The 9,747-nt window shown below is 37.7% G+C and overlaps 1 pseudogene; it reads left to right on the forward strand.

Annotated features, from left to right (window-relative positions):
- Positions 1–3,325: 3,325 nt before the first annotated feature.
- LOC138147343 (nucleosome assembly protein 1-like 1 pseudogene) lies at positions 3,326–4,681 on the forward strand (annotated as a pseudogene).
- Positions 4,682–9,747: the final 5,066 nt, after the last annotated feature.

Below are 9,747 nucleotides of genomic sequence, written 5' to 3' on the forward strand. Positions count from 1 at the left end.
TTTCAGGAGAAAGGACACTGGATAAAATTATGTTTAAAAAAAGAGATCAATAAAAATTGATTTTAAAAGGAAGGATCAATTTATTTCTATGTTTTCTAGTGAATTTAATGGAAATGTGTCTTGTACCCTGTCAAACATTTTGTGCATAATTAATATCATGTTATTTGTGTTGTTTCTATTAATATGGTCAATTATGGCAAGGGGCTGCTAAAAATTAATAAAAATTAATTATGTGCTAAATAATTTAATCCTAAAAAATTATAGGGTCAAATAACTAATTATAAAGATAATCAACGATTTCATTACAAGTAATGACAGGCATAACATGCCAAAATTATGGGGATGCAGCCAAATTAGTCCTAAATTTTTGTCCATAATTTAAAAGAAAACTAATAAGAATTATTTCTCCTCCCCCCCCAGGGAGCTCTCAGTCCAGGTATGATAAAAGGATCACAAAACTGGTCAGTAAGAGATTACAGGGAAACCTGAGCTGATACTGGGCACAGGACCCTGTTTCATTGTCCATAGACAGTTTGAGGATATAGTACTAGCAGGGAGATAAGTGCTTGTGGTCATTCATAAAGATTAGGAGCCCTTCCTTGGTAAAGGCTAGAGGAGCAGAGCAATGCCCACACCTCTCCCTGGATCACACCACCTTGCAAGCACTGAAAACTTGCAGATCCTCAGTACTAGCTCTAAAAACAGAAGCACAAAAAAGCTTGAACCTTGGAAGGGTACCTCCCCATGCTCAGGCAAACAGAATCCATTTTTTAACACAAATTTCAAAGTTTAACACAAATTTCTAAGAAACAGGCTGGAAAAAAATGAGCAAACATGGCAGCTAGGTAGCGCAGTGAGTAAAGTAATGGCCCCAGAGTCAGGAGGACCCGAGTTCAGTTCCAGGCTCAGACACTTAACACCCATAAAAAAACTAGCCATGTAACCTTGGGCAAGTTACTTAACCTCAGGTGCCCTAAAAAAAAAAAAAAATGAGCAAAGAAACAAAAAAGAACTTGACCATAAAATGCTACTATGGTGGCAGGGAAGAACAAGATATAAAGTCGGAAGAAGACAATAATGTGAAAATAGCTACAAATAAAATATCAAAAAATACTAAATGGATACAAAATCAATAAGAATTCCTGGAAGAGCTGATAGAAGAAATATTTGGAAAAGAAATGAAAGTGATGCAAGAAAATTATGAAAAGAGAATTAACAGCTTGGAAAAGACTTTCAAGCATTCTTGATGAAAAAGCCAGAGTTGAATAGAAAATTTGACATTCAGATACAAGAAGCAAGAAAAGCATGAGAAGGTAAACAGGGAAAAGAAATCATAAGAAACTTATTAAAGTTGAACTATTTTCATCACTACATGGAAAAATGACAATTATAACTTAATGAAACTTTTTTCAGTATGAGAATAGTTGAAGGGAATAGAATTGTGTGTGTGTGTATATATACATATATATATATATGAGGGTATATGAGTGTATGAATACATATGTGAGTGTGTGTATATATGTGTCCAAGTGTACATAGATAGAGGTAACAGGACCAATTTATTAGGAAGGGATGATACTTAAAAGGTGAAATTAAAACGTGAGAGAGGAATATAATGAGAGGAAATGGGGGGAGACAGAATGGGGTAAACTATCTCATATAGAAGAGGCAAGGGAAAATAGTTACAGTGGAGGGGAAGAACAGGAAGGCAAAAGGGAATGTGTCAACCTTATTCTCATCAAATTTGGCTTAGGGAGGGAATGACATACATGCTAAATAGGGTATCTCACCCTACAGAAGAGTAGCGGAGAAGGGGATGAGAGGGAGGATGATGGAAGGGAAGGAAGGCTGAAGGGGAGGGAAGTTAGAAGCACCCACTTTTGAAAAAGGACAGGATAAGAGTAAATAATAGAACAAGTTGGGGGCAGAATAGGATGGAGGCAAATATAGTCAGCCTTTTACAATATATCTACTATGGAAATGGTTTGCATAGCTACACATGTACAACCTATACTGAATTGCTTATCTTCCCAGTAAGGGTGGGTGACAAAGGAGGAAGGGAATGAATCTGGAATTCAAAGTTTAAAATCAAATGTTTAATTCATATATATATATATACTATTACCAATATTATTCCACATGCAACTGGGAAATAAGACATACAGGCACTGGAGCATAGAGATCCACCATGCCCTACTGGAAAGTTGGGGGGGCTAGGGGAGAAGATATGGGAGGGAGCAGATTGGAGGAGGGGATATTTTGGGGTGGTGGGTAGGGGGAAATGGGGAGAAAATTTGTAATTCAAAATCTTGCAGAAATGAATGATGTAAACTAGAAGTTAATAAAGCATTTGATTAAAATAAATATTTAAAAAAATTGACCTGGAGAACAGAAAACGAAGAGACAATTTGAGAATTTTGAGGGTACCTGAAAACCACGATTTTCAAAAAGGCCAAACATAACATTTCAAGAAATTATCAAAGAAAACTGTCCTGATATCTTATGTCCAGAGGGTAAAATAGAAATTGAGAAGATCCATTGAGCACCTCCTGAAAGAAACCCCAAAATGAAAGCTCCCAGGAATATTGTAGCCAAATTCCAGAGCTCCTAGGTTAATGGGAAAATATTACAAGCAGTCAGAAAGAAACAATACAAATACTGTGTAGCTAGTTAGAATCACATGAGATTTAGCAACTTCCATCTTAAAAGAACTAAAAGCTTGAAATATGATATTCCCCAATTGGTAAATGGTCAAAGGATATGAACAGACAGCTTTCAAAAGAAGAAATAAAAGCTATCTATAATCATATAAAATGCTCTAAATCACTATTGATTAGAGAAATATACACTTATAACAACTCTAAGATACCACCTCACACTTATCAGAAATGACAAATACTGGAGGAGATGTGGGAAAATTGATAAACTAATGAATTGTTGATGGAGTTGGGAAGTGATCCAACATTCTAGCGTACAATTTGGAACTATGCCTAAAGGACTATAAAACAGTGCATACCCTTTGACCCAGAAATGCCATTATTAGCTCAGTATCACAAAGAGGTAAGAGAAAAATGGTAAGGACCTATATGAATAAAAATATTTATAACAGCTTTTTGTGGTGGCAAAGAATTAGAAATTGAGAGGATGCTCATGAATTGGGGAATGGCTGAACAAGTTGTAGTACATGATTGTGATGGAATACAATTGTGCAATCAGAAATGATGAGCAGGCCTCCTTCTCCTCTGCCTCCTTCGTCTCCTCCCACCACCGCTGAGTCATAGCCTGTGCAGTTCTGGCCACTTGGTCCCTGCAGCAGCCGTGGATCTCAAATATTCAGAAGTCTTACCACATGGAGGACATTGACAACAAAGAAACTTGACCAACAAGATATGGAAGATGTTGAATAAGTGAAGGAAAAAGAAACTGGTGAAGATGCAAACAGCAAAGCTCATCAGTTGACTGTTCAGATGATGCAGAATCCTCAGATTCTTGCAGCTCTTCAAGAAAGATTGGATGGTTTAGTGGGAACATCAACTGGATACATTGAAAGCTTACCAAAAGTAGTTAAGCAACATGTGAATGCCCTCAAAAATCTTCAGGTGAAATGTGCACAGATAGAAGCCAAGTTCTATGAGGAGGTTCATGCTCTTGAAAGAAAGTATGCTGTTCTTTACCAGCCACTTTTTGATAAGAGAAGTGAAATCATCAATGCAATTTATGAACCCACAGAGGAAGAATGTGAATGGAAACCAGATGATGATGAAGAGATTTCAGAGGAAATGAAAGAGAAGGCTAAGCTTGAAGAGGAGAAAAAAGATGAGAAAGAAGACCCTAAAGGAATTCCTGAATTTTGGCTGACTGTTTTTAAAAATGTTGACTTGCTCAGTGATATGGTTCAGGAACATGATGAACCTATTCTGAAGCACTTGAAAGATATTAAAGTGAAGTTCTCAGATGCTGGCCAACCTATGAGTTTTACCTTAGAATTTCACTTTGAACCCAATGAATATTTCACAAATGAGGTGTTGACAAAAACATATCGTATGTGGTCAGAGCCAGATGATTCTGATCCCTTCTCCTTTGATGGACCAGAAATTATGAGTTGCACAGGGTGTCAGGTAGATTGAAAAAAAGGGAAAAATGTCACTTTGAAAACTATTAAGAAGAAACAGAAAGACAAGGGACATGGGACAGTTTGAACTGTGACAAAAACAGCTTCCAATGATTCTTTCTTCAATTTCTTTTCTCCTCCTGCAGTTCGTGAGAGTGGAGACCTGGATGATGACGCGGAAGCTATCCTTGCAGCAGACTTCAAAATTGGTCACTTTTTACGTGAGCATATAGTCCCAAGATTAGTATTATACTTCACAGGAGAAGCTATTGAAGATGATGATGATGATTATGATGAAGACGGTGAAGAGCTGATGATGAGGAAGAGGAAGAAGAAGCTGATGAGGAAAATGAGCCAGAATATGATCCAAAGAAAGATCCAAACCCAGCTGAGTGCAAGCAGCAGTGAGCAGTGTGTGCTGTGGCCTTGAGGATTACTGCACTGTCCCAGCCTAAACACAACTAGTAGTTACTTACAGCCTTATGTTTTGTATTTTCTTGGTAGAATCAAGTTAACAATTTTTGTTCAAAAAGGAAAAAAAAAAGAAAAAATGAATGTTTAAGAACCAGTTCAAACTATAGGTTCATTCTACCTAGCATTTTAAGAGTATAATTTCTGCTGGATATGTAGAATGCAGTGAATTCCCTAACACATGTCCATTGCTACATAGTTTGGTTCTTGTGAAGTCTTTTGTCATATAGCTATTAGACTGCAGTTTTGAAAATTATCCAAACTGTTATTTGAGACCAATATAGGTTTAGAAAAAAGAAATCCTTCTGAAGAACCAACCAAAGTATTTTTTCAGCCCAGTAGTTGAATGGGTTTAAGTCTGCTTGCACTAGCTGTGCCTTTATTACTTTGTTAGAGAAATGCAGTGACTTGTATTAACTAGGAGACAAAGCATTTTGAAATTTTGTTTGAGAAGAGACTAGTACATGGTTAAGAATTTCCAGTAAGACCACATCTAATGTTCATTAACTGTCTGCTTGTTTATGGATTTTTCCATTTTAATGTGACATAGTGATCTACAAAGAAAACTTAGTCATCCTATTAAGGTTATTGTTTACCACTGGGGTGTGAATAAAACCTAGTATTTCCAGAAAAAAAAAAGAAAGAAATGATGAGCAGGCAGATTTCAGGAAAAAAACCTGAGAGGACTTACATGAATTTCTCCAAAGTGAAGTAAACAGAACCAGAAGAAGATTGTACATAGTAAGAGTAATATTATAAAGATAATCAACTGTGAAAGACATCTACTCTGTTCAATAAAATGACCAAAGAAAATTTTTTGTTGTTGTTTTGGCTTATAAGGATTTATATATTTTTAAAAATTTTTATTAATTTTTTTGGTTCCTCTCTCTTTTTTTATTTTTAGTTTACATCATTCATTTCCACAAGATTTTGAGTTACAAATTTTCTCCCCATTTTTCCTCCACCCACCACCCCAGAGCAGCGATCCCACAGAACATCCCCTCCCCCAATCTGCTCTCTCCCATATCTTCCCCCTACTTTCCAGTAGGGCACGGTGGATCTCTCTGCTCCAGTGCCTGAATATCTTATTTCCCAGTTACATGTAAAATAAATAAATATTTAAACATTTGATTTTAAAACATTGAATTCCAGATTCTTTCCCTTCCTCCCTCATCACCCACCCTTAGTGGGAAGATAAGCAATTCAATATAGGTTGTACATGTGTAGCTATGCAAAATATTTCCACAGTAAATATATTGTGAGACTGACTACATTTCCCTCCATCCTATCCTAACCCCCACTTATTCTATTCTCTACTTTGATCCTGTCCCTTTTCAAAAGTGGGTGCTTCCAACTTCCCTCCCCACAAGCATGCCTAACCTTCCATTATTCCCCCTTCTTCCCCTTCCCATCTACTCTCCTGTAGGGTGAGATACTCTACTTAGTTTGTATGTCATTCCCTCCCTAAACCAAATTCAATGAGAATAAGGTTGACTCATACCCTTTTGCTTTCCTGTTCCTGTTGCCTCCATTGTAAGTTTTCCCTCACATCTTCTATGTGAGATAATTTACCCCATTCTGTCTCTCCCCAACTCCTCTCATTATATTCCTCTCTCGTGTTTAATTTCACTTTTAAGAATCATCTCTTCTTATTAAATTGGTCCTGTGCCCTCTATCTATGTACACATTGACACATATATACACACATTCACATATGTATTCATATACCCATATACCCTCCTATATAGACATATGTGTGTGTACATTTCTATTCCCTTCAACTATTCTCATACTGAGAAAAGTTTCATCAGTTACAATTATCATTTTTCCATTTAGTAATGTAAATAGTTCAACATTGAAAAGTTCTTTATGATTTCTTTTCCCTGTTTACTTTCTCATACTTCTCTTGGTCCTTGTATCTGAATGTCAAATTTTCTATTCAACTCTGGTTTTTTCATCAAGAATGTTTGAAAGTTCTCTATTCCATTGAATGAGCATATTTTCCCCTGAAAACATGAAACTCAGTTATGCTGGGTAGGTGATTCTTGGTTTTAATCCCAGCTCCTTTTAACGTCTGGAATATCATATTCCAAGCCCTTTGATCCCTCAATGTAGAAGCGCCAGATCCTGGGTTATCCTGATTGTGTTTCCACAGTATTCAAATTGTTTATTCCTGGCTGCTTGTAATATTTTCTCCTTCATTGGGGAATTCTGGAACCTGGCTATAATATTCCTAGGAGTTTTCTTTTTGGGATCGTTTTCAGGAGGTGATCGGTGGATTCTTTCAACCTCTATTTTGCCCTCTGGTTCTAAAACATCAGGGCAATTTTCCTTGAGAATTTCTTGAAGGATGATTTCTAGGTTCTTTGTTTGATCATGGCTTTCAGGTAATCCAATAATTTTTTAAATTATCTCTCCTGGATCTGTTTTCCAGGTCAGTGGTTTTTCCAATGAGATATTTCACATTGCCTTCTATTTTTTTCATTTTTTGGATTTGTTTCATAGTATCTTGATTTCTTATAACATCATTAGCTTCCATTTGCTCCAATCTAATTCTGAAGGGATGATTCTCTTTAGTGAGCTTTTAATATTTTTTTCTATCTGGCAAATTAGGCTTTTTAAGGCATTCTTCTCCTCATTGCCTTTTTGAGCCTCTTTTGCCATTTGAGTTAGTCGATTTTTAAGGTGTTATCTTCTTCAGTCAATCTGTTGACTCTCATTTCATAATTTTCTTGCATCATTCTCATTTCTCTTCTCTTTTCTACTTCTCTTATTTGGTTTTCAAAATCCTTCTTAAGGTCCTCCATGGCCTGTATCCACCTTGTATTTTTCTTGGAAGCTTTTGGCACAGGAGTTCTGACTTCATCGTCTTCCTTACTTATAATCTTGACTCACTTCTCTATGTATTTGAGAAATGGGCTTTTTAACTTTTTTGAGACCACATGGCCCTAAGAAAAAGGCCATTTCTCTTGGCTCCTATGTGTTCCTTTCCATTCTGGTTGAAGGGAGGGGAGCTTCTGATCCTGTGTGCTTTGAACTGACAGGTTTTGAATTGGCATCCCCTAGTCTGAGGTTGATAGCCAAAACAGCATCTGTGACAAGGAATAAGGAGGGGTTTTCAGGATGAAACCTTGAGGTGGCTGAAACAAGGACCCATTTGATAGCATTGCTGCATTTAGAACTGAATCTGATGGGATCCGTATTATGTAGGAACTGAGCAAACTGTGTCTCTGAGGTACTCGAGTGGTGAGGTGAGGAATTTTTGTGCCCCTGTCTTTCTATAACTTCAAAATAATTATTCCTTTAGAAAAAAAACTAATGTTAAGTGATTAAATAAAGCTAGGTTGGTGGGGAGATGCAGTCATTGAGGACTAGAGCCAATATAAATGATGATACTCCCAAACCATTAAGAGTACCTAAAACTTTTGAGAGGCAGATGCAGCCTGCCTTTAGCCTCACTACAGTTAAATATGAGTTATGGTCTTACTTTTCAGTGGGTAAAAAGTGTTGTATGGGAGCAGCTAGGTGGCAGAGTGAATAGAGCACCAGCCTTAGAGACAGGAGGACCTGAGTTCAAATCTGGCCACAGACACTTAATACTAACTAGCCATGTGCCCTTGGGCAAGTCACTTAACCCCAATAGCCCTGCCTTCCCCCCTCCAAAAAGCAAACAAAAAAGTGTTATATGGACTTGAAGGAAGAAGAGAAAGTGTGAAATAGGCACCATGAATAAAGTGGAGGCATTCTGCCCCTACACCCCACACTACTCCTAAGTGGACCTATACCAGATTAAAATGCAATTTGGAAATATTTAGAAAAAGAAATAAAAATACAACAGGACATAGATAATGTTTATATGTAGTTAAGACAATATGATGCCACAGGGATCCCTCATGTACAATTTAGTGGTCCTCATTTCTATTTTAGTTTAACACCAATGGGATAGAGTATCAATCAGGAATCTGCACAAGGATTGCCTTGCTACTGAAGGCCTAAATGAGAATAGATAGCATAAAATAACAGAATAATAGTAAATCTGAACAGCTGCGGGGCGGCCAGGTAGCACAGCGAGTAAGAGCACCGGCTCCAGTGTCAAGATTGACCTGGAGATCGAATCCCGGGCTCAGACACTTAGCACCCACCCAGAAACACCTGGCTGTGTAACCTTGAGCAAGTTACTTAACCCCAATTGCTTAGGGGCAGCCAGGTGGCTCAGCGAGTAAGAGCACCGGCTCCACTGTTGGGACGACCTGGAGATCGAATCCCGGGCTCAGACACTCAGCACCACACCCAGAAATAACTGGCCATGTAACCTTGAGCAGGTTACTTAACCCCGATTGCTAAAAATAAAATAAAATAAAACAAAATCTGAACAGCTGCATAACACTGTCCAGGTCCATTTAGTAACATATGAGTAGGAGTTAGGAGGCAGATGGTTGTTGTAATCTAGGGTTGAGACTGAGAGGGGAGGAAAAAGAAAGCAGGGTAGAGGTGATAGCCTGGGAAATTACTGAGGAATAGAGACCAGAGGTCAAGGTCTGAAAATGAAGATGTTTAGGAGGAGTAAGGCCTAGGGAAAGCAATTGTGGATAATGGCTAGATCAAATTGTTGTTGTTATATAGTAGTTTTGAGTATACTGAGGAACTAAGAGGCTAGGGTATTTGAGGGAACATCACTTTTGTACTATTAAACTCCCCAGTATAAAGAAGGCAAGCACCGGGTAGAAAAGAAGGCTGTGAACCAGGTACTGAACTCCTTGAGAAAGACAGGAGAATCACCTGGGATGTAGGTAATAACAGCAACCAGGATTTAAATTGATTATCCTATCTTTTTTTAAAAAAGCAATTGGGGCTAAGTAACTTGCTCAAGGTTACATGGCCAGGTGTTTCTGGGTGGGTGCTAAGTGTCTGAGCCCAGATTCGATCCTGGGTCATCCCAACTCTGGGGCTCGTGCTCTTACTCACTGTGCTACCTGGCTGTCCCAAATATCCTATCTTTTACAGGAAGCTTTTCTCAACCATTCTTCATCCTAATGCCTTCTCTCTTTTAATCATTTCTGATTTATTGTGTATATAATTGGTTTGTATTTATTTAATAGTGATTTTTTAAATAGCTAACATTTGTATAGCTTATTATATGCCAGCCACTGTGCTAAGCACTATAT

This window comes from Petaurus breviceps, unplaced genomic scaffold (genome assembly GCF_028583685.1).
Source record: "Petaurus breviceps papuanus isolate PSGF00001 unplaced genomic scaffold, PetGlider_PUasm1.0 90784, whole genome shotgun sequence".
Taxonomy (NCBI): Eukaryota; Metazoa; Chordata; class Mammalia; order Diprotodontia; family Petauridae; genus Petaurus; species Petaurus breviceps.